A 22,883-nucleotide genomic window follows, 5' to 3' on the forward strand; every position below is an offset into this window, starting at 1 on the left:
TTTGATTTGAATTCTATTTGTAGTATTTACATTATCTGCGTTTCTAGGCCACGTTCTCTCAGTGTGCACCTAAAATTCGTCTTAAATTCTATTTTTATTTTATAATTCAGTGTAATAATTGAATTTAAATTTTTAAAAAATCGTTTCCCGTGTAACGTTGCCACGAGCTACTTAATCTTCGGTATCTCCCCGAAAACACGCTGTTGGCAGGCAAGAAGCTGAAGATAATTCAGTGTTCTTTTGCGAGCCAAGCGGTGAGTGTCTTAAATTTTAAAACTTAAATGTGATTTGATTTCTATTTGTAGTAATTTACATTATCTGCGTTTCTAGGCCACGTTCTCTCAGTGTGCACGTAATATTCGTCTTAAATTCTATTTTTATTTTATAAATTCAGTGTAATAATTGAATTTAAAATTTTTGAAAAATCCTTTTTCCGTGTATAAATTTGATTTGAATTCTATTTGTAGTATTTACATTATCTGCGTTTCTAGGCCACGTTCTCTCAGTGTGCACCTAAAATTCGTCTTAAATTCTATTTTTATTTTATAATTCAGTGTAATAATTGAATTTAAATTTTTAAACAATCGTTTCCCGTGTAACGTTGCCACGAGCTACTTAATCTTCGGTATCTCCCCGAAAACACGCTGTTGGCAGGCAAGAAGCTGAAGATAATTCAGTGTTCTTTTGCGAGCCAAGCGGTGAGTGTCTTAAATTTTAAAACTTAAATGTGATTTGATTTCTATTTGTAGTAATTTACATTATCTGCGTTTCTAGGCCACGTTCTCTCAGTGTGCACGTAATATTCGTCTTAAATTCTATTTTTATTTTATAAATTCAGTGTAATAATTGAATTTAAAATTTTTGAAAAATCGTTTTCCCGTGTATAAATTTGATTTGAATTCTATTTGTAGTATTTACATTATCTGCGTTTCTAGGCCACGTTCTCTCAGTGTGCACCTAAAATTCGTCTTAAATTCTATTTTTATTTTATAATTCAGTGTAATAATTGAATTTAAATTTTTAAAAAATCGTTTCCCGTGTAACGTTGCCACGAGCTACTTAATCTTCGGTATCTCCCCGAAAACACGCTGTTGGCAGGCAAGAAGCTGAAGATAATTCAGTGTTCTTTTGCGAGCCAAGCGGTGAGTGTCTTAAATTTTAAAACTTAAATGTGATTTGATTTCTATTTGTAGTAATTTACATTATCTGCGTTTCTAGGCCACGTTCTCTCAGTGTGCACGTAATATTCGTCTTAAATTCTATTTTTATTTTATAAATTCAGTGTAATAATTGAATTTAAAATTTTTGAAAAATCGTTTTCCCGTGTATAAATTTGATTTGAATTCTATTTGTAGTATTTACATTATCTGCGTTTCTAGGCCACGTTCTCTCAGTGTGCACCTAAAATTCGTCTTAAATTCTATTTTTATTTTATAATTCAGTGTAATAATTGAATTTAAATTTTTAAACAATCGTTTCCCGTGTAACGTTGCCACGAGCTACTTAATCTTCGGTATCTCCCCGAAAACACGCTGTTGGCAGGCAAGAAGCTGAAGATAATTCAGTGTTCTTTTGCGAGCCAAGCGGTGAGTGTCTTAAATTTTAATTTGATTTCTATTTGTAGTAATTTACATTATCTGCGTTTCTAGGCCACGTTCTCTCAGTGTGCACGTAATATTCGTCTTAAATTCTATTTTTATTTTATAATTCAGTGTTATAAATGCATTTAAAAATTTTTAAAAAATCGTTTCCCGTGTAATGTTGCCACGAGCTACTTAATCTTCGGTATCTCCCCGAAAACACGCTGTTGGTAGGCAAGAAGCTGAAGATAATTCAGTATTCTTTTGCGAGCCAAACGGCCACGTTCTCTCAGTGTGCACGTAAAATTCGTCTTTAATTCTATTTTTTAAGTCGGCCGGCCTGCGAATATTTCTCCAACAAGTTTTTCAACAAGGAATGCGGAAAGCATCTTAAATGAAAGAAGTCCTAGGCTCATTGCCTACACAACAGCTAATAGAGCCCTGTACAAAAGCGGATATCATGGAAAAAACCCTAGAAGAAGGGTTCATTGATACAATGGACTCAACTTCATCTCATGGTAGGGTCCAAGATCCCGAAGAACCAGAAGAAGATGAAAACACCGTAATGTCACTTCTTAACAGCACCATCAAAGAGTCAGAAAATGCCAAACGGGCTATAGCTTCCTGCGGGAATATCAAGAGCACAAATAAGGCAATTGTGGTAGCATCAATTGAAAAAATGCTCTCCAACGCCACCCAGATGAGTTCGATAACTCAACCAAGCAAAGATTCGACTGGTGAAAGCAGTGAAGTCAAAACCCTAAAAGAAGCAATCTTACTGCTTAAACTAGAACACTCCAGGGAACTATTTGAACAGGAGAAACGACACACGGAGCAAATTGTTATGATCATCACCCAAAAAGGAAACAATAAGAGTGAAGCGACACTCCACAAATCGGATGCGGAGAATAACAAGCCCTCCACTAGTTTTGCAGAAGCAACAAAGGGGAAAAACGGAACTAGGCAATCCCCCACAGCGCATACAACAATGACAGAAAGCTCTTCGGTCACTATTGCCCCTATTGAGAAAACGTACTCGATAGTTGTCTCAGGGAAATCCTCCATAGCAAGCGAGACTCTGGAGAAGACACTTAAAGAAAAAATCAATGTCACATCCTTAGGGATTGGCATAAAAAAGATCAAACAATTGGCTAACAATAAAGTGTTCGTTCAATGCGACACAGAAGAACAGTGTCAGAAATTCTCTACTGAAGTGTCCAAAATGGAAAATCTACAGAGCCAAAAGGGGGTTAAGTTACAACCCAGACTCATAATAAAGGGAATCGATGCCGACCTATCAGAAAAAGACATTGTGACGTCTTTAATAAAACAAAATAGCGGGATTACCTCTCTCCTAGGAGAACAACCCGAAGAAGCTATCAAATATATACACAAAGTACCATTTAAAAAAGACGCGACCCGCAAATGTGCGGTGATAGCGGTAGCGCCACATATCTGGCAATATCTTATCGATAAAAAGGTGCTGAACATCGGTTACTACAAAGCCGGGGTCAGCGAATACCTCTCGATATTAAGCTGCCAAAAGTGCTTGTGTTATGGCCACACAGTAGCCCACTGCAAGAGCAAGGAAGTATGCTGGCGCTGTGGTGAAGACCACAAAATACAAGCATGCAAAGCCCCGAACACCGGTGTAATGTGCTGCCAAAGCTGCGTAGCATCCAACAAAAGACAAAAACTAACAAAACCTACCAACCACATGGCCCAATCAATGGAATGTCCCATCTACAAAAGGAACGTAGAGAAATATAGGACCTTGGTTGACTATGGACAGCCATAATGCAATTAAGTTTGCGCAGGCAAACCTACAGAGATGTGAAGCTGCCACCGTCAACTTCTTGCAAAACGCTATTAACAGAAAAATAGATATCGTGATCATACAGGAGCCGTATACAGGAAATACAGGAAAAATTAATAAATCATCCTTCAACGGACTCATCTTTCAAAAAACAAGTGTGGACTGCCCAGTAAAGGCTGCAATAATAGTATTGAATAAAAGTATCGCTGGAACACCTGTATCCTACTCCACAAATTCAGCAACAACTGTAATATATTTATTGAAGCGCAAATCCAGGGAACCCCACTTATCATAGGATCAATATACTGTCCCCCAAATGAAGATATCGACTTCAGCCTAGAAAAATCGAACAGGCTAATAGACACTCACAACAAGAAAATTATCATTGGAGCGGATGTCAATGCCAAAAGTATATGGTGGGGCAGCAAAAAGACAGACAAAAGAGGCGACAAACTGAGCGACTTTATTGCCCAGAAACACTTACATATCGTCAACGAAGGAACAACACCGACATTTGAAACCGTTCGACAAAACATGCTACTGAGCAGCGTGATCGACGTAACCTTGTGTTCCGACAGCGCAATTTATTTATTTACACATATACGGCACAACACGTGCCATTAACATAATTGACATACTTATAATAGTACAACAACATGAAGAATAACAGTATAATGTTAGTAAAATTTAAGAAAATAGGTAAAAAGTAAGGTAATAAGTAGTGTATAAAAACTATAATGTATAAAAGTAAATTGTAAAGTGAATAGTTTAAAATATAAAGTATTAAAGTACAAACCATAATTTATTAGGAAAAAGTATAAATAAAAATAAAAATTTAAAGATTGAAATAAAACAATAAAATGTACCAATAAGATACCTATCTCAAGGTACCGACAATGATTTAAATATAAAAGTAATAAATCCTGGATTATGTTAACCGATATGATAAATTTTACAAGTACTTATGATTTCATAAGTAATTGGACATATAAAGAACTGGAAAGTAGACAAAAGAATCGCCGCCATGTCGGACCACAATGGAATAACTTTCGACGCGCAATTCAATAAATCATCTACAGAAGAAATTCCAAAATCAACATTCCTATATAAGACCAATAAGGCAGATTGGATGAAATTCGACAAGACTCTAAAATCCAATGTTGAAGCCAAGGGAATAACAGTTCAGGCAATTGAAGCGAACAATCAACCTGGTTCCCTCAACAGACAAGTCTCAGACCTCATGGATGCCATGTCGGATGCATGCAGAATGGCAATCCCTCCACTGAAAAAATCTAGACAAAAAATCTGCCCCTGGTGGAATGATAAATTGGAAAAGCTGAAAAAAGACGTTCTCGCCGCAAAGAGAAAGCTGATGAACTCAGGACCAGCAAGAAGAGATGCGGTCACACTACCAGCCTACCTCGAGCTAAAAGAACAATACAAGGAGGAAATTGCTACAGCAAAAATACAAAACTGGAAAGAATTTTGCAGCAATCAAGGAAAAGATACAGTCTGGTCCACGGTACTAAGAGTACTTAAGGCAACACAAAAGTCACCACCAGAAACGCTTCAAGTCAATACAGTGTCCACAACGTCAGCCCAAGAGACGGCGTCCACACTCTTAGATCATTTCTTCCCTAATGACTCTACAGTCAGGGAAACAGCGGAACAAGCACGTATTCGGAACAATGAGGAAGAAGACCGCCTTAGCGAAATCGACCCCCCATTTACAAGATCCGAAATAAGGAAAATACTTGTATCCATAGATATAAAGAAGTCCCCAGGAAGAGATCACTTTACAGCCGACATATGCCAAAAGGCGTTCGAAAGTCTTCCAGAAATTTTTACGGCATTATACAACGCGTGCCTCCGAATTGGCTGCTTCCCAATCCTTTGGAAGGTCGCTAGAATCAAGGTAATTCCAAAGCCGGGAAAAGAAGACTACGGTAACATCTCTTCATACAGACCTATAGGTCTTCTCCCGGTATTTGGCAAGATACTAGAGAAATTACTCATCAAGAGAGTAACCTGGCACTTCAGCACGAAGGGGAAACTTAATTCAAACCAATACGGGTTCACGCAACAAAAAAGCACAGAAGACGCAATGCTTGATGCCGTCAACCACATCAAGAAAGCGAATAAAGAAGGACTTCATGCATGCCTTATATCACTGGACATAAAGGGGGCATTCGACAACGCGTGGTGGCCCCACCTTAAAATGCAACTAGCCAAAAAAGACTGTCCACTAAACATATACAAAGTTTTTAAAGACTACCTGTCGGACAGAATGGTAGAAACAATTTACGCAGGCGCGTGGGCACAAAAACACTCGAACAAGGGCTGTATACAAGGATCTGCCTGTGGACCGATTCTATGGAACATAGTTCTGGACGAACTGCTAAATCTCAAATTTGACTCTAACGTTCGCATACAGGCATTTGCTGACGACGTCTTAGTTATAATAACTCATAAAGAAACGGCAGAACTACAGAAAATAATTAAAGATACTCTCTCCTTAATAACAGACTGGGGGGAAAAAGTAAAACTGCAATTCTCGGAGGAAAAAACAAAAGCACTATTCATCAGTAAGAGGAAAACACTCCCACCAAACATTGTGATGAATGGTAAAATTGTTCCACTCTCTCGGGATTGCAAAATTTTAGGGATAGTCATAGACGACAAGTTAAATTGGAGCAAGCATGTGGACATGGTATGCCAAAAAGCTGTCAATATAACCAAGAAACTTGCATTTATGGCAAAACCTACTTGGGGACTAAGTTCTGAGATATTAAGGACAATCTACATAGGAGTAGTCGAACCAATACTAACTTACGCCGCGACGGTATGGGCAACAGCTGCAAAACGAAAAAATATTCGCAAAAAACTAGAAAGAGTCCAAAGGGCCATCGGCATTAGAATATGTAAAGCCTACCGCACTGTGTCCCTTACTTCTGTGCAGGCAATTGGGGGACTAACACCTTTGGACCTAAAACTCAAAGAACTCAGACTTATCGGTGAGACAAAAAGGAACAGAACCTTGCATCTACTACCTGACGATAAAAAGTACCAGGGAATCGTAAAGGTTACTCATCTACCTCACCCTAGTAAACAAATTGGAGAACATGTCATCTTTCCAGGAACATACGAGAGAAACTCCTTTGAAGAGAACGAAATAGATATATACACAGATGGAAGTAAAACTGGAGGAAAAGTGGGTGCGGCCTACACAGTGTTCAATGCTAGCGGAGAAATTACAGCAAAAAAACTGCCCCTGGCAGATTACTGCTCAGTATTTCAAGCAGAGCTTTTCGCAATAATGCAAGCACTAGAGTGGGTCAACAAACAGCAAAAGCATTGGGAAAAAGTTAACGTCTTAACAGACTCACAAAGCGCTGCACACGCACTAGAGTCAGGGACACCTACCAACCCTATGGTCTTCAATATACAATGCTCGGCTCAACTCTTGAGAGAAAGAGGGTCTACCTGTAAATTTTTATGGATACGCGGGCACAATGGAATCCATGGAAATGAAAGAGCAGACGAGCTAGCAAAAGACGCTGCATTAAAAAGCAAAACACAAAAACTCTATTCAAAATTCCCACTGAGCTACGCAAAGTTCAAAATAAAGGAGGCAATTCTCGAAGAATGGGATCAAAGGTATAAAAACTCTGAAACAGGTAAAGGAACACGGCTTTTTTTCAGGAGTATAACAGACGCCAAAGAGTTTGGTAATAAGACAACTCCAACTTTCGAACTCACACAAATCCTTACCGGTCACGGAGCAAACCTATCCTACCTTCACAGATTTAAGCTGAAAGATAGTCCCGCATGCCCGTGTGACAAACTATCGGACCAAACAGTGAAACATCTGTTGCTAGACTGCCCAATGTTCACGATGGAAAGATGGCAAATAACCAAAGAATGCCAGAGAAGAGATATAAACTTTACTGACATTTCTGATGTCGTAAAAATTATACCTCTCCGAAAAATCTTCATTAAGTTCACAAAAAACATCATTACAAAAATTAAGGAACAAAATAAAAAATAATCAAAAGACATAAAAATAAATTTAAATCACATTAAGCACGATCAGTATAGCTATCCGATCACTCTAAAACAAGGCTAACGCAAGAAATCACGAACCAAGAGCGCTAAAGAACACTTCCTATCCTACAAATGGTTCTGTTAAGAGGGTAAGCAATTATAATCTTAACAGAACATCCACAATTTTCTTTCAGATTCACAAAACTACTCCGGCTGAGGTTTTACATGGTTCCCTCATGCTGTCAAACAAATGTTGGAGTAATGGATAGCCCATGTCAGATAGTCCCAATAAACCACTAACCTCTCTAAAAATAACATGTACCCTTACCTATCCCAACATACATGAAAAAATTAAACTCAATAGCTCATTAAAAAATCAAATAGTTTAAAGAAACCTTGATAAATAATAGACAAGGTAAAAAAAAAAAAAAAAAAAAAAAAACAGAGAACACCCAAAGGAAAAAAAAAAAAAAAAAAAAAAAAAAACCTAACCTAACCTAACCTGACCTGACCTGACCTAACCTAACCTAACCTAACCTAACCTAACCTAACCTAACCTAACCTAACCTAACCTAACCTAACCGAACCTAACCTAACCTAACCTAACCTAACCTAACCTAACCGAACCTAACCTAACCTAACCTAACCTAACCTAACCTAACCTAACCTAACCTAACCTAACCTAACCTAACCTAACCTAACCTAACCTAACCTAACCTAACCTAACCTAACCTAACCTAACCTAACCTAACCTAACCTCACCTCACCTAACCTAACCTAACCTAACCTCTAACGTTCGCATACAGGCTATGACTATCTATGACTATCCCTAAAATTTTGCAATCCCGAGTGAGTGGAACAATTTTACAATTCATCACAATGTTTGGTGGGAGTGTTTTCCTCTTACTGATGAATAGTGCTTTTGTTTTTTCCTCCAAGAATTGCAGTTTTACTTTTCCCCCCCAGTCTGTTATTAAAGAGAGAGTATCTTTAATTATTTTCTGTAGTTCTGCCGTATCTTTATGAGTTATGATAACTAAGACGTCGTCAGCAAAAGTTATTATTACTAAGACGTCTTCAGCTACGTCGTCAAAAATATTAGAATAACGTTATTTGAGTGTAAAATTGTGGAAGAACATGAAAAAATGTAGAAAAACCTTATTTTTGTGTTAAATTGTGGTCAAACAAGAAAAATGGTCTAAAACATCCTAAATCGTCGGAAAACAATGAAAAATATTGAAAAACCATGAAGAATGTGTAAAAACGTAAAATAACCTCAAAAATTGTAGAAAAATGTTATTTTTGTGTTTAATTGTGGTAAAACAAGAAAAATGCTCTTAAACATCCTCAATCGTCGGAAAACAATGAAAAATATTGAAAAACCATGAAAAATGTGTAAAAACGTAAAATAACCTCTAAAATTGTAGAAAAATGTAATTTTTGTGTTTAATTGAGGTGAAACAAGAAAAATGGTCTAAAACATCGTAAATCGTCGAAAAACACTGGAAAATATTAAAAAACCTTGCGAAATGTGTAAAAACGTAAAATAACCTCAAAAATTGTAGAAAAACGTTATTTTTGTGATTAATTGTGGCAAAACAAAAAAAATTGTCTAAAACATCGTAAATCGTCGAAAAATTTTGAAAAACCATTCAAAATGTGTAAAAACGTAAAAAAAACCTCAAAAATTGTAGAAAAAGGTTATTTTTGTGAAAAGTTGTGGTAAAACATGATAAAATGTAGAAAATCCTTATTTTTGTGTTAAATTGTGGTAAAACAAGAAAAATGGTCTAAAACATCGTCGAAAAAAACAGAAAAATATTGAAAAACCTTGCAAAATGTGTAAAAACGTAAAATAACCACAAAAATATTAGAAAAACGTTATTTTTGTGTAAAATTGTGGTAAAACATGATAAAATGTAGAAAAACCTGATTTTTGTGTTATATTGTGGTAAAAAAAGAAAAATGGTCTAAAACATCGTAATTCGTAGAAAAACACACCGAAATATTGAAAAACCATACAAAACGTGTAAACACGTAAAAAAACTCAAAAATTGTGGAAAAACGTTATTTCTGTGTTAAATTGTGGTAAAACGAGAAAAATGGTCTAAAACATCGTCAATCCTAGAAAAACACTGAAAAATATTGGAAAACCATAATATTGAAAAACATTTTTTTCAGGTTAAATTGTGGTAAAAAAAGGAAAATGGTCTAAAACATCGTAATTCGTAGAAAAACACACCAAAATATTGAAAACCATACAAAACGTGAAAACACGTAAAAAAAACCTAAATAATTGTGGAAAAACGTTATTTTTGTAAAAAATTGTGGTAAAACATGAAAAATGGTCTCAAACATCCTAAATCGTCGGAAAACAATGAAAAATGTTGAAAAACCATGCAAAATGTGTTAAAACGTAAAGTATCCTCAAAAATTGTAGAAAATGTTATTATTGTGTTTAAGTGTGGTAAAACAAGAAAAATGGTATAAAACATCGTAAATCGCTTAAAAACACTGAAAATTATTTAAAAACCTTGCAAAATGTGTAAAAACGAAAAATAACCTCAAAAATATTAGCAAAACGTTATTTTTGTGTAAAATTGTGGAAAAACATGACAAAATGTAGAAAAACCTGATATTTGTGTAATATTGTGGTAAAACAAGAAAAATGGTCTAAAACATCGTAAATCGGAGAAAATCACAGAAAAATATTGAAAAACCATGTAAAATGTGTAAAAACGTAAAATAACCTCAAAAATATTAGAATAACGTTATTTGAGTGTAAAATTGTGGAAGAACATGAAAAAATGTAGAAAACCCTTATTTTTGTGTTAAATTGTGGTCAAACAAGAAAAATGGTCTAAAACATCCTAAATCGTCGGAAAACAATGAAAAATATTGAAAAACCATGAAGAATGTGTAAAAACGTAAAATAACCTCAAAAATTGTAGAAAAATGTTATTTTTGTGTTTAATTGTGGTAAAACAAGAAAAATGGTCTCAAACATCCTAAATCGTCGGAAAACAATGAAAAATATTGAAAAACCATGAAAAATGTGTAAAACGTAAAATAACCTCAAAAATTGTAGAAAAATGTAATTTTTGTGTTTAATTCAGGTGAAACAAGATAAATGGTCTAAAACATCGTAAATCGTCGAAAAACACTGGAAAATATTAAAAAACCTTGCGAAATGTGTAAAAACGTAAAAAAAAACCTCAAAAATTGTAGAAAAAGGTTATTTTTGTGTAAAGTTGTGGTAAAACATGATAAAATGTAGAAAATCCTTATTATTGTGTTAAATTGTGGTAAAACAAGAAAAATGGTCTAAAACATCGTCGAAAAAAACAGAAAAATATTGAAAAACCTTGCAAAATATGTAAAAACGTAAAATAACCACAAAAATTTTAGAAAAACGTTATTTTTGTGTAAAATTGTGGTAAAACATGATAAAATGTAGAAAAACCTGATTTTTGTGTTATACTGTGGTAAAAAAATAAAAATGGTCTAAAACATCGTAATTCGTAGAAAAACACACCGAAATATTGAAAAACCATACAAAACGTGTAAACACGTAAAAAAAACTCAAAAATTGTGGAAAAACGTTATTTCTGTGTTAAATTGTGGTAAAACGAGAAAAATGGTCTAAAACATCGTCAATCCTAGAAAAACACTGCAAAATATTGAAAAACCATAATATTGAAAACATTATTTTCGGGTTAAATTGTGGTTAAAAAAGGAAAATGGTCTAAAACATCGTAATTCGAAGAAAAACACACCAAAATATTGAAAAACCATACAAAACGTGAAAACACGTAAAAAAAACCTAAATAATTGTGGAAAAACGTTATTTTTGTAAAAAATTGTGGTAAAACATGAAAAATGGTCTCAAACATCCTAAATCGTCGGAAAACAATGAAAAATGTTGAAAAACCATGCAAAATGTGTTAAAACGTAAAGTATCCTCAAAAATTGTAGAAAATGTTATTTTTGTGTTTAAGTGTGGTAAAACAAGAAAAATGGTATAAAACATCGTAAATCGTTTAAAAACACTGAAAATTATTTAAAAACCTTGCAAAATGTGTAAAAACGAAAAATAACCTCAAAAATATTAGCAAAACGTTATTTTTGTGTAAAATTGTGGTAAAACATGACAAAATGTAGAAAAACCTGATATTTATGTAATATTGTGGTAAAACAAGAAAAATGGTCTAAAACATCGTAAATCGGAGAAGATCACAGAAAAATATTGAAAAACCATGTAAAATGTGTAAAAACGTAAAATAACCTCAAAAATATTAGAATAACGTTATTTGAGTGTAAAATTGTGGAAGTACATGAAAAAATGTAGAAAAACCTTATTTTTGTGTTAAATTGTGGTCAAACAAGAAAATGGTCTAAAACATCCTAAATCGTCGGAAAACAATGAAAAATATTGAAAAACCATGAAGAATGTGTAAAAACGTAAAATAACCTCAAAAATTGTAGAAAAATGTTATTTTTCTGTTTAATTGTGGTAAAACAAGAAAAATGGTCTCAAACATCCTAAATCGTCGGAAAACAATGAAAAATATTGAAAAACCATGAAAAATGTGTAAAACGTAAAATAACCTCAAAAATTGTAGAAAAATGTAATTTTTGTGTTTAATTCAGGTGAAACAAGAAAAATGGTCTAAAACATCGTAAATCGTCGAAAAACACTGGAAAATATTAAAAAACCCTGCGAAATGTGTAAAAACGTAAAAAAAACCTCAAAAATTGTAGAAAAGGGTTATTTTTGTGTAAAGTTGTGGTAAAACATGATAAAATGTAGAAAATCCTTATTATTGTGTTAAATTGTGGTAAAACAAGAAAAATGGTCTAAAACATCGTCGAAAAAAACAGAAAAATATTGAAAAACCTTGCAAAATATGTAAAAACGTAAAATAACCACAAAAATTTTAGAAAAACGTTATTTTTGTGTAAAATTGTGGTAAAACATGATAAAATGTAGAAAAACCTGATTTTTGTGTTATATTGTGGTAAAAAAAAAAAAATGGTCTAAAACATCGTAATTCGTAGAAAAACACACCGAAATATTGAAAAACCATACAAAACGTGTAAACACGTAAAAAAAACTCAAAAATTGTGGAAAAACGTTATTTCTGTGTTAAATTGTGGTAAAACGAGAAAAATGGTCTAAAACATCGTCAATCCTAGAAAAACACTGCAAAATATTGAAAAACCATAATATTGAAAACATTATCTTCGGGTTAAATTGTGGTAAAAAAAGGAAAATGGTCTAAAACATCGTAATTCGAAGAAAAACACACCAAAATATTGAAAAACCATACAAAACGTGAAAACACGTAAAAAAAAACTAAATAATTGTGGAAAAACGTTATTTTTGTATAAAATTGTGGTAAAACATGAAAAATGGTCTCAAACATGCTAAATCGTCGGAAAACAATGAAAAATGTTGAAAAACCATGCAAAATGTGTTAAAACGTAAAGTATCCTCAAAAATTGTAGAAAACGTTATTATTGTGTTTAAGTGTGGTAAATCAAGAAAAATGGTATAAAACATCGTAAATCGTCGAAAAACACTGAAAATTATTTAAAAACCTTGCAAAATGTGTAAAAACGAAAAATAACCTAAAAAATATTAGCAAAACGTTATTTTTGTGTAAAATTGTGGTAAATCATGACAAAATGTAGAAAAACCTGATATTTGTGTAATATTGTGGTAAAATAAGAAAAATGGTCTAAAACATCGTAAATCGGAGAAAATCACAAAAAAATATTGAAAAACCATGTAAAATGTGTAAACACGTAAAAAAACCTCAAAATCGTAGAAAAACCTTATTTCTGTGTTAAAATGTGGTAAATCGAGAAAAATGGTCTAAAACATCGTAAATAGTCGATTAACACTGAAAATATTTAAAAACCTTGCGAAATGTGTAAGAACGTAAAATAAACTCAAAAATTGTAGAAAAACGTTATTTTTGTATGAAATTGTGGTAAAACATGAAAAATGGTCTAAAACATCGTAAATCGTCGGAAAACACTGAAAAAAATTGAAAAACCATACAAAGTGTGTAAAAACGTAAAATAACCTCACAAATATAAGAAATACGTTATTTTTGTGTAAAATAGTGATTTAAAAAGAAAAAAAGTATAAAAACCAAATTTTTGTGTTAAATTGTTGTAAAACAAGAAAAATGGTCTAAAACATCGTAAATCGTCGAAAAACACAGAAAAATATTGAAAAACCATGCAAAATGTGTAAAAACGTAAAAAAAACTTTAACATCGTAAATCGTCGATTTACACTGAAAATATTTAAAAACCTTGCGAAATGTGTAAGAACGTAAAATATCCTCAAAAATATTAGCAAAACGTTATTTTTGTGTAAAATTGTGGTTAAACATGACAAAATGTAGAAAAACCTGATATTTGTGTAATATTGTGGTAAAACAAGAAAAATGGTCTAAAACATCGTAAATCGGAGAAAAACACAGAAAAATATTGAAAACCAATGTAAAATGTGTAAAAACGTAAAAAAACCTTCAAATTGTAGAAAAACCTTTTTTCTGTGTTAAAATGTGGTAAAACGAGAAAAATGGTCTAAAACATCGTAAATCGTCGATTTACACTGAAAATATTTAAAAACCTTGCGAAATGTGTAAGAACGTAAAATAACGTCGAAAAACACTGAAAATTTAAAAACCTTGCAAAATGTGTAAAAACGTTAAATAACCTTAAAAATATTAGAATAACGTTATTTGAGTGTAAAATTGTGGAAAAACATGAAAAAATGTAGAAAAACCTTATTTTTGTGTTAAATTGTGGTCAAACAAGAAAAATGGTCTAAAACATCCTTAATCGTCGGAAAACAATGAAAAATATTGAATAACCATGAAAAATGTGTAAAAACGTAAAATAACTTCAAAAATTGTAGAAAAATGTTATTTTTGTGTTTAATTGTGGTAAAACAAGAAAAATGCTCTTAAACATCCTCAATCGTCGGAAAACAATGAAAAATATTGAAAAACCATGAAAAATGTGTAAAAACGTAAAATAACCTCAAAAATTGTTGAAAAATGTTATTTTTGTGTTTTAATGAGGTAAAACAAGAAAAATGGTCTAAAACATCGTAAATCGTCGAAAAACACTGAAAAATAATTAAAAACCTTGCGAAATATGTAAAAACGTAAAATAACCTAAAAAATTGTAGAAAAATGTTATTTTTGTGTTTAATTGTGGTAAAACAAAAAAAATGGTCTTAATCGTCGGAAAACAATGAAAAATATTGAAAAACCATGAAAAATTTGTAAAAACGTAAAAACGTTATTTTTGTGTAGAATTGTAGTAAAACATGATAAAATGTAGAAAAACCTGATTTTTGTGTTAAATTGTGGTAAAAAAAGAAAAATGGTCTTAAACATCGTAATTCGTAGAAAAACACACCGAAATGTTGAAAAACCATACAAAACGTGTAAACACGTTAAAAAACCAAATATTTGTGGAAAAACGTTATTTTTGAATAAAATTGTGGTCAAACATGAAAAATGGTCTCAAACATCCTAAATCGTCGGATAACAATGAAAAATATTGAAAAACCATGCGAAATGCGTTAAAACGTAAAGAAACCTCAGAAATTCGTAAAACAAGAAAGATGGTATAAAACATCGTAAATCGTCGAAAAACACTGAAAATTATTTAAAAACCTTGCAAAATGTGTAAAAACGTAAAATAACCTCAAAAATATTAGCAAAACGTAATTTTTGTGTAAAATTGTGGTAAAACATGACAAAATGTAGAAAAACCTGATATTTGTGTAATATTGTGGTAAAACAAGAAAAATGGTCTAAAACATCGTAAATCGGAGAAAAACACAGAAAAATATTGAAAACCAATGTAAAATGTGTAAAAACGTAAAAAAAACTCCAAATTGTAGAAAAACCTTTTTTCTGTGTTAAAATGTGGTAAAACGAGAAAAATGGTCTAAAACATCGTAAATCGTCGATTTACACTGAAAATATTTAAAAACCTTACGAAATGTGTAAGAACGTAAAATAACCTCAAAAATTGTAGAAAAACGTTATTTTTGTATGAAATTGTGGTAAAACATGATAAATGGTCTAAAACATCGTATATCGTCGGAAAACACTGAAAAAAATTGAAAAACCATGCAAAATGTGTAAAAACGTAAAAAAACCTCACAAATATTTGAAAAACGTTATTTTTGTGTAAAATAGTGATTTACAAAGAAAATATCTAGAAAAACCAAATTTTTGTGTTAAATTGTTGTAAAACAAGAAAAATGGTCTAAAACATCGTAAATCGTCGAAAAACACAGAAAAATATTGAAAAAGCATGCAAAATGTGTAAAAACGTAAAAAAACCTCAAAAATGGTAGAAAAAGGTTATTTTTGTGTAAAGTCTTGCTAAAACATGATAAAATGTAGAAAATCCTTATTTTTGTGTTAAATTGTGGTAAAACAAGAAAAATGGTCTAAAACATCGTCGAAAAAAACAGAAAAATATTGAAAAACCATTCAAAATGTGTAAAAACGTAAAAAAACGTAAAAAATTGTAGAAAAAGGTTATTTTTGTGTAAAATTGTTATAAAACATGAAAAAATGTAGAAAAGCCTAATTTTTGTGTTAATTTGTAGTAAAACAAGAAAAATGGTCTCAAACATCGCAAATCGTCGAATAACGTTGAAAAACGTCATTTAACTTCAAAAATTGTAGAAAAAGGTTATTTTTGTTTAAAATTCTGGTAAACCATGATAAAATGAAGAAAAACCTTATTTTTATGTCAAATTGTGGTAAAACAAGAAAAATGGTCTAAAACATCGTAAATCGTCGAAAATCACAAAAAAATATTGATAAACCATGTAAAATGTGTAAACACGTAAAAAAACCTCAAAATCGTAGAAAAACCTTATTTCTGTGTTAAAATGTGGTAAATCGAGAAAAATGGTCTAAAACCTCGTAAATAGTCGATTAACACTGAAAATATTTAAAAACCTTGCGAAATGTGTAAGAACGTAAAATAAACTCAAAAATTGTAGAAAAACGTTATTTTTGTATGAAATTGTGGTAAAACATGAAAAATGGTCTAAAACATCGTAAAACGTCGGAAAACACTGAAAAAAATTGAAAAACCATACAAAATGTGTAAAAACGTAAAATAACCTCACAAATATAAGAAAAACGTTATTTTTGTGTAAAATAGTGATTTAAAAAGAAAAAATGTATAAAAACCAAATTTTTGTGTTAAATTGTTGTAAAACAAGAAAAATGGTCTAAAACATCGTAAATCGTCGAAACACACAAAATAATATATTGAAAAACCTTGCGAAATGTGTAAAAACGTAAAATAACCTCAAAAATTGAAGAAAAAGGTTATTGTTGTGTAAAATAGTTATTCAACATGAAAAAATATAGAAAAACCTTATTTTTGTGTTTTTTTTAAGACAAGAAAAATGGTCTTAAACATCGTAAATCGTCGAAAAACACTGAAAAATTAATAACCTTGCAAAATGTGTAAAAACGTTATATAACCTCAAAAATATTAGAATAACGTTATTTGAGTGTAAAATTGTGGAAGAACATGAAAAAATGTAGAAAAACCTTATTTTTGTGTTAAATTGTGGTCAAACAAGAAAAATGGTCTAAAACATCCTAAATCGTCGGAAAACAATGAAAAATATTGAAAAACCATGAAGAATGTGTAAAAACGTAAAATAACCTCAAAAATTGTAGAAAAATGTTATTTTTGTGTTTAATTGTGGTAAAACAAGAAAAATGGTCTCAAACATCCTAAATCGTCGGAAAACAATGAAAAATATTGAAAAACCATGAAAAATGTGTAAAACGTAAAATAACCTCAAAAATTGTAGAAAAATGTAATTTTTGTGTTTAATTCAGGTGAAACAAGAAAAATGGTCTAAAACATCGTAAATCGTCGAAAAACACTGGAAAATATTAAAAAACCTTGCGAAATGTGTAAAAACGTAAAAAAAAACCTCAAAAATTGTAGAAAAAGGTTATTTTTGTGTAAAGTTGTGGTAAAACATGATAAAATGTAGAAAATCCTTATTATTGTGTTAAATTGTGGTAAAACAAGAAAAATGGTCTAAAACATCGTCGAAAAAAACAGAAAAATATTGAAAAACCTTGCAAAATATGTAAAAACGTAAAATAACCACAAAATTTTTAGAAAAACGTTATTTTTGTGTAAAATTGTGGTAAAACATGATAAAATGTAGAAAAACCTGATTTTTGTGTTATATTGTGGTAAAAAAAGAAAAATGGTCTAAAACATCGTAATTCGTAGAAAAACGCACCGAAATATTGAAAAACCATACAAAACGTGTAAACACGTAAAAAAAACTCAAAAATTGTGGAAAAACGTTATTTCTGTGTTAAATTGTGGTAAAACGAGAAAAATGGTCTAAAACATCGTCAATCCTAGAAAAACACTGCAAAATATTGAAAAACCATAATATTGAAAACATTATCTTCGGGTTAAATTGTGGTAAAAAAAGGAAAATGGTCTAAAACATCGTAATTCGAAGAAAAACACACCAAAATATTGAAAAACCATACAAAACGTGAAAACACGTAAAAAAAAACTAAATAATTGTGGAAAAACGTTATTTTTGTATAAAATTGTGGTAAAACATGAAAAATGGTCTCAAACATCCTAAATCGTCGGAAAACAATGAAAAATGTTGAAAAACCATGCAAAATGTGTTAAAACGTAAAGTATCCTCAAAAATTGTAGAAAACGTTATTATTGTGTTTAAGTGTGGTAAAACAAGAAAAATGGTATAAAACATCGTAAATCGTCGAAAAACACTGAAAATTATTTAAAAACCTTGCAAAATGTGTAAAAACGAAAAATAACCTAAAAAATATTAGCAAAACGTTATTTTTGTGTAAAATTGTGGTAAATCATGACAAAATGTAGAAAAACCTGATATTTGTGTAATATTGTGGTAAAATAAGAAAAATGGTCTAAAACATCGTAAATCGGAGAAAATCACAAAAAAATATTGAAAAACCATGTAAAATGTGTAAACACGTAAAAAAACCTCAAAATCGTAGAAAAACCTTATTTCTGTGTTAAAATGTGGTAAATCGAGAAAAATGGTCTAAAACATCGTAAATAGTCGATTAACACTGAAAATATTTAAAAACCTTGCGAAATGTGTAAGAACGTAAAATAAACTCAAAAATTGTAGAAAAACGTTATTTTTGTATGAAATTGTGGTAAAACATGAAAAATGGTCTAAAACATCGTAAATCGTCGGAAAACACTGAAAAAAATTGAAAAACCATACAAAATGTGTAAAAACGTAAAATAACCTCACAAATATAAGAAAAACGTTATTTTTGTTTAAAATAGTGATTTAAAAAGAAAAAATGTATAAAAACCAAATTTTTGTGTTAAATTGTTGTAAAACAAGAAAAATGGTCTAAAACATCGTAAATCGTCGAAAAACACAGAAAAATATTGAAAAACCATGCAAAATGTGTAAAAACGTAAAAAAACCTCAAAAATTGTAGAAAAAGGTTATTTTTGTGTAAAATAGTGACAAAACATGAAAAAATGTAGAAAAACCTGATTTTTGTGTAAAATTGTTGTAAAACAAGAAAAATGGTCTAAAACATCGTAAATCGTCGAAACACACAAAATAATATATTGAAAAACCTTGCGAAATGTGTAAAAACGTAAAATAACCTCAAAAATTGTAGAAAAAGGTTATTGTTGTGTAAAATAGTTATTCAACATGAAAAAATATAGAAAAACCTTATTTTTGTGTTAACTTTTTGTAAGACAAGAAAAATGGTGTTAAACATCTTAAATCGTCGAAAAACACTGAAAAATTAATAACCTTGCAAAATGTGTAAAAACGTTATATAACCTCAAAAATATTAGAATAACGTTATTTGAGTGTAAAATTGTGGAAGAACATGAAAAAATGTAGAAAAACCTTATTTTTGTGTTAAATTGTGGTCAAACAAGAAAAATGGTCTAAAACATCCTAAATCGTCGGAAAACAATGAAAAATATTGAAAAACCATGAATATGTGTAAAAACGTAAAAAAACCTCAAAAATTGTAGAAAAATGTAATTTTTGTGTTTAATTGTGGTAAAACAAGAAAAATGGTCTTTAACATCCAAAATCGTCGGAAAACAATGAAAAATATTGAAAAACCATGAAAAATGTGTAAAATCGTAAAATAACCTCAAAAATTGTTGAAAAATGTAATTTTTGTGTTTAATTGTGGTAAAACACGAAAATTGGTCTAAAACATCGTAAATCGTCGAAAAACACTGAAAAATATTTAAAAACCTTGCGAAATATGTAAAAACGTAAAATAACTTAAAAAATTGTAGAAAAATGTTATTTTTGTGTTTAACTGTGGTAAAACAAGAAAAATGGTCTTAAACATCCTAAATCGTCGGAAAACAATGAAAAATATTGAAAAACCATGAAAAATGTGTAAAAACGTAAAATAACCTCAAAAATTTTAGAAAAACGTTATTTTTGTCATTAATTGTGGTAGAACAAAAAAAATTGTATAAAACATCGTAAATCGTCGAAAAATATTGAAAAACCATTCAAAATGTGTAAAAACATAAAAAAACCTCAAAAATTGTAGAAAAAGGTTATTTTTGTGTAAATATGTGGTAAAACATGATAAAATGTAGAATATTCTTATTTTTGTGTTAAATTGTGGTAAAACAAGAAAAATGGTCTAAAACATCGTCGATAAAAACAGAAAAATATTGAAAAACCTTGCAAAATGTGTAAAAACGTAAAATAACCACAAAAATATTAGAAAAACGTTATTTTTGTGTAAAATTGTGTTAAAACATGATAAAATGTAGAAAAACCTGATTTTTGTATTTTATTGTGGTAAAAAAAGAAAAATGGTCTAAAACATCGTAATTCGTAGAAAAACACACCGAAATGTTGAAAAACCATACAAAACGTGTAAACACGTAAAAAAAACTAAATAATTGTGGAAAAACGTTATTTTTGTATAAAATTGTGGTAAAACATGAAAAATGGTCTCAAACATCCTAAATCGTCGGAAAACAATGAAAAATGTTGAAAAACCATGCAAAATGTGTTAAAACGTAAATAAACCTCAAAAATCTTAGAAAACGTTATTATTGTGTTTAAGTGTGGTAGAACAAGAAAAATGGTATAAAACATCGTAAATCGTCGAAAAACACTGAAAATTATTTAAAAACCTTGCAAAATGTGTAAAAACGAAAAATAACCTAAAAAATATTAGCAAAACGTTATTTTTGTGTAAAATTGTGGTAAATCATGACAAAATGTAGAAAAACCTGATATTTGTGTAATATTGTGGTAAAATAAGAAAAATGGTCTAAAACATCGTAAATCGGAGAAAATCACAAAAAAATATTGAAAAACCATGTAAAATGTGTAAACACGTAAAAAAACCTCAAAATCGTAGAAAAACCTTATTTCTGTGTTAAAATGTGGTAAATCGAGAAAAATGGTCTAAAACATCGTAAATAGTCGATTAACACTGAAAATATTTAAAAACCTTGCGAAATGTGTAAGAACGTAAAATAAACTCAAAAATTGTAGAAAAACGTTATTTTTGTATGAAATTGTGGTAAAACATGAAAAATGGTCTAAAACATCGTAAATCGTCGGAAAACACTGAAAAAAATTGAAAAACCATACAAAATGTGTAAAAACGTAAAATAACCTCACAAATATAAGAAAAACGTTATTTTTGTGTAAAATAGTGATTTAAAAAGAAAAAATGTATAAAAACCAAATTTTTGTGTTAAATTGTTGTAAAACAAGAAAAATGGTCTAAAACATCGTAAATCGTCGAAAAACACAGAAATATATTGAAAAACCATGCAAAATGTGTAAAAACGTAAAAAAACCTCAAAAATTGTAGAAAAGGGTTATTTTTGTGTAAAATAGTGACAAAACATGAAAAAATGTAGAAAAACCTGATTTTTGTGTAAAATTGTTGTAAAACAAGAAAAATGGTCTAAAACATCGTAAATCGTCGAAACACACAAAATTATATATTGAAAAACCTTGCGAAATGTGTAAAAACGTAAAATAACCTCAAAAATTGTAGAAAAAGGTTATTGTTGTGTAAAATAGTTATTCAACATGAAAAAATATAGAAAAACCTTATTTTTGTGTTAACTTTTTGTAAGACAAGAAAAATGGTGTTAAACATCTTAAATCGTCGAAAAACACTGAAAAATTAATAACCTTGCAAAATGTGTAAAAACGTTATATAACCTCAAAAATATTAGAATAACGTTATTTGAGTGTAAAATTGTGGAAGAACATGAAAAAATGTAGAAAAACCTTATTTTTGTGTTAAATTGTGGTCAAACAAGAAAAATGGTCTAAAACATCCTAAATCGTCGGAAAACAATGAAAAATATTGAAAAACCATGAATATGTGTAAAAACGTAAAAAAACCTCAAAAATTGTAGAAAAATGTAATTTTTGTGTTTAATTGTGGTAAAACAAGAAAAATGGTCTTAAACATCCAAAATCGTCGGAAAACAATGAAAAATATTGAAAACCATGAAAAATGTGTAAAATCGTAAAATAACCTCAAAAATTGTTGAAAAATGTAATTTTTGTGTTTAATTGTGGTAAAACACGAAAATTGGTCTAAAACATCGTAAATCGTCGAAAAACACTGAAAAATATTTAAAAACCTTGCGAAATATGTAAAAACGTAAAATAACTTAAAAAATTGTAGAAAAATGTTATTTTTGTGTTTAACTGTGGTAAAACAAGAAAAATGGTCTTAAACATCCTAAATCGTCGGAAAACAATGAAAAATATTGAAAAACCATGAAAAATGTGTAAAACGTAAAATAACCTCAAAAATTGTAGAAAAATGTAATTTTTGTGTTTAATTCAGGTGAAACAAGAAAAATGGTCTAAAACATCGTAAATCGTCGAAAAACACTGGAAAATATTAAAAAACCTTGCGAAATGTGTAAAAACGTAAAAAAAACCTCAAAAATTGTAGAAAAAGGTTATTTTTGTGTAAAGTTGTGGTAAAACATGATAAAATGTAGAAAATCCTTATTATTGTGTTAAATTGTGGTAAAACAAGAAAAATGGTCTAAAACATCGTCGAAAAAAACAGAAAAATATTGAAAAACCTTGCAAAATATGTAAAAACGTAAAATAACCACAAAAATTTTAGAAAAACGTTATTTTTGTGTAAAATTGTGGTAAAACATGATAAAATGTAGAAAAACCTGATTTTTGTGTTATATTGTGGTAAAAAAAGAAAAATGGTCTAAAACATCGTAATTCGTAGAAAAACGCACCGAAATATTGAAAAACCATACAAAACATGTAAACACGTAAAAAAAACTCAAAAATTGTGGAAAAAACGTTATTTC

Source organism: Hesperophylax consimilis, chromosome 12 (assembly GCF_061612785.1).
Source record: "Hesperophylax consimilis isolate HC1 chromosome 12, BYU_Hcon_1.0, whole genome shotgun sequence".
Lineage (NCBI taxonomy): Eukaryota > Metazoa > Arthropoda > Insecta > Trichoptera > Limnephilidae > Hesperophylax > Hesperophylax consimilis.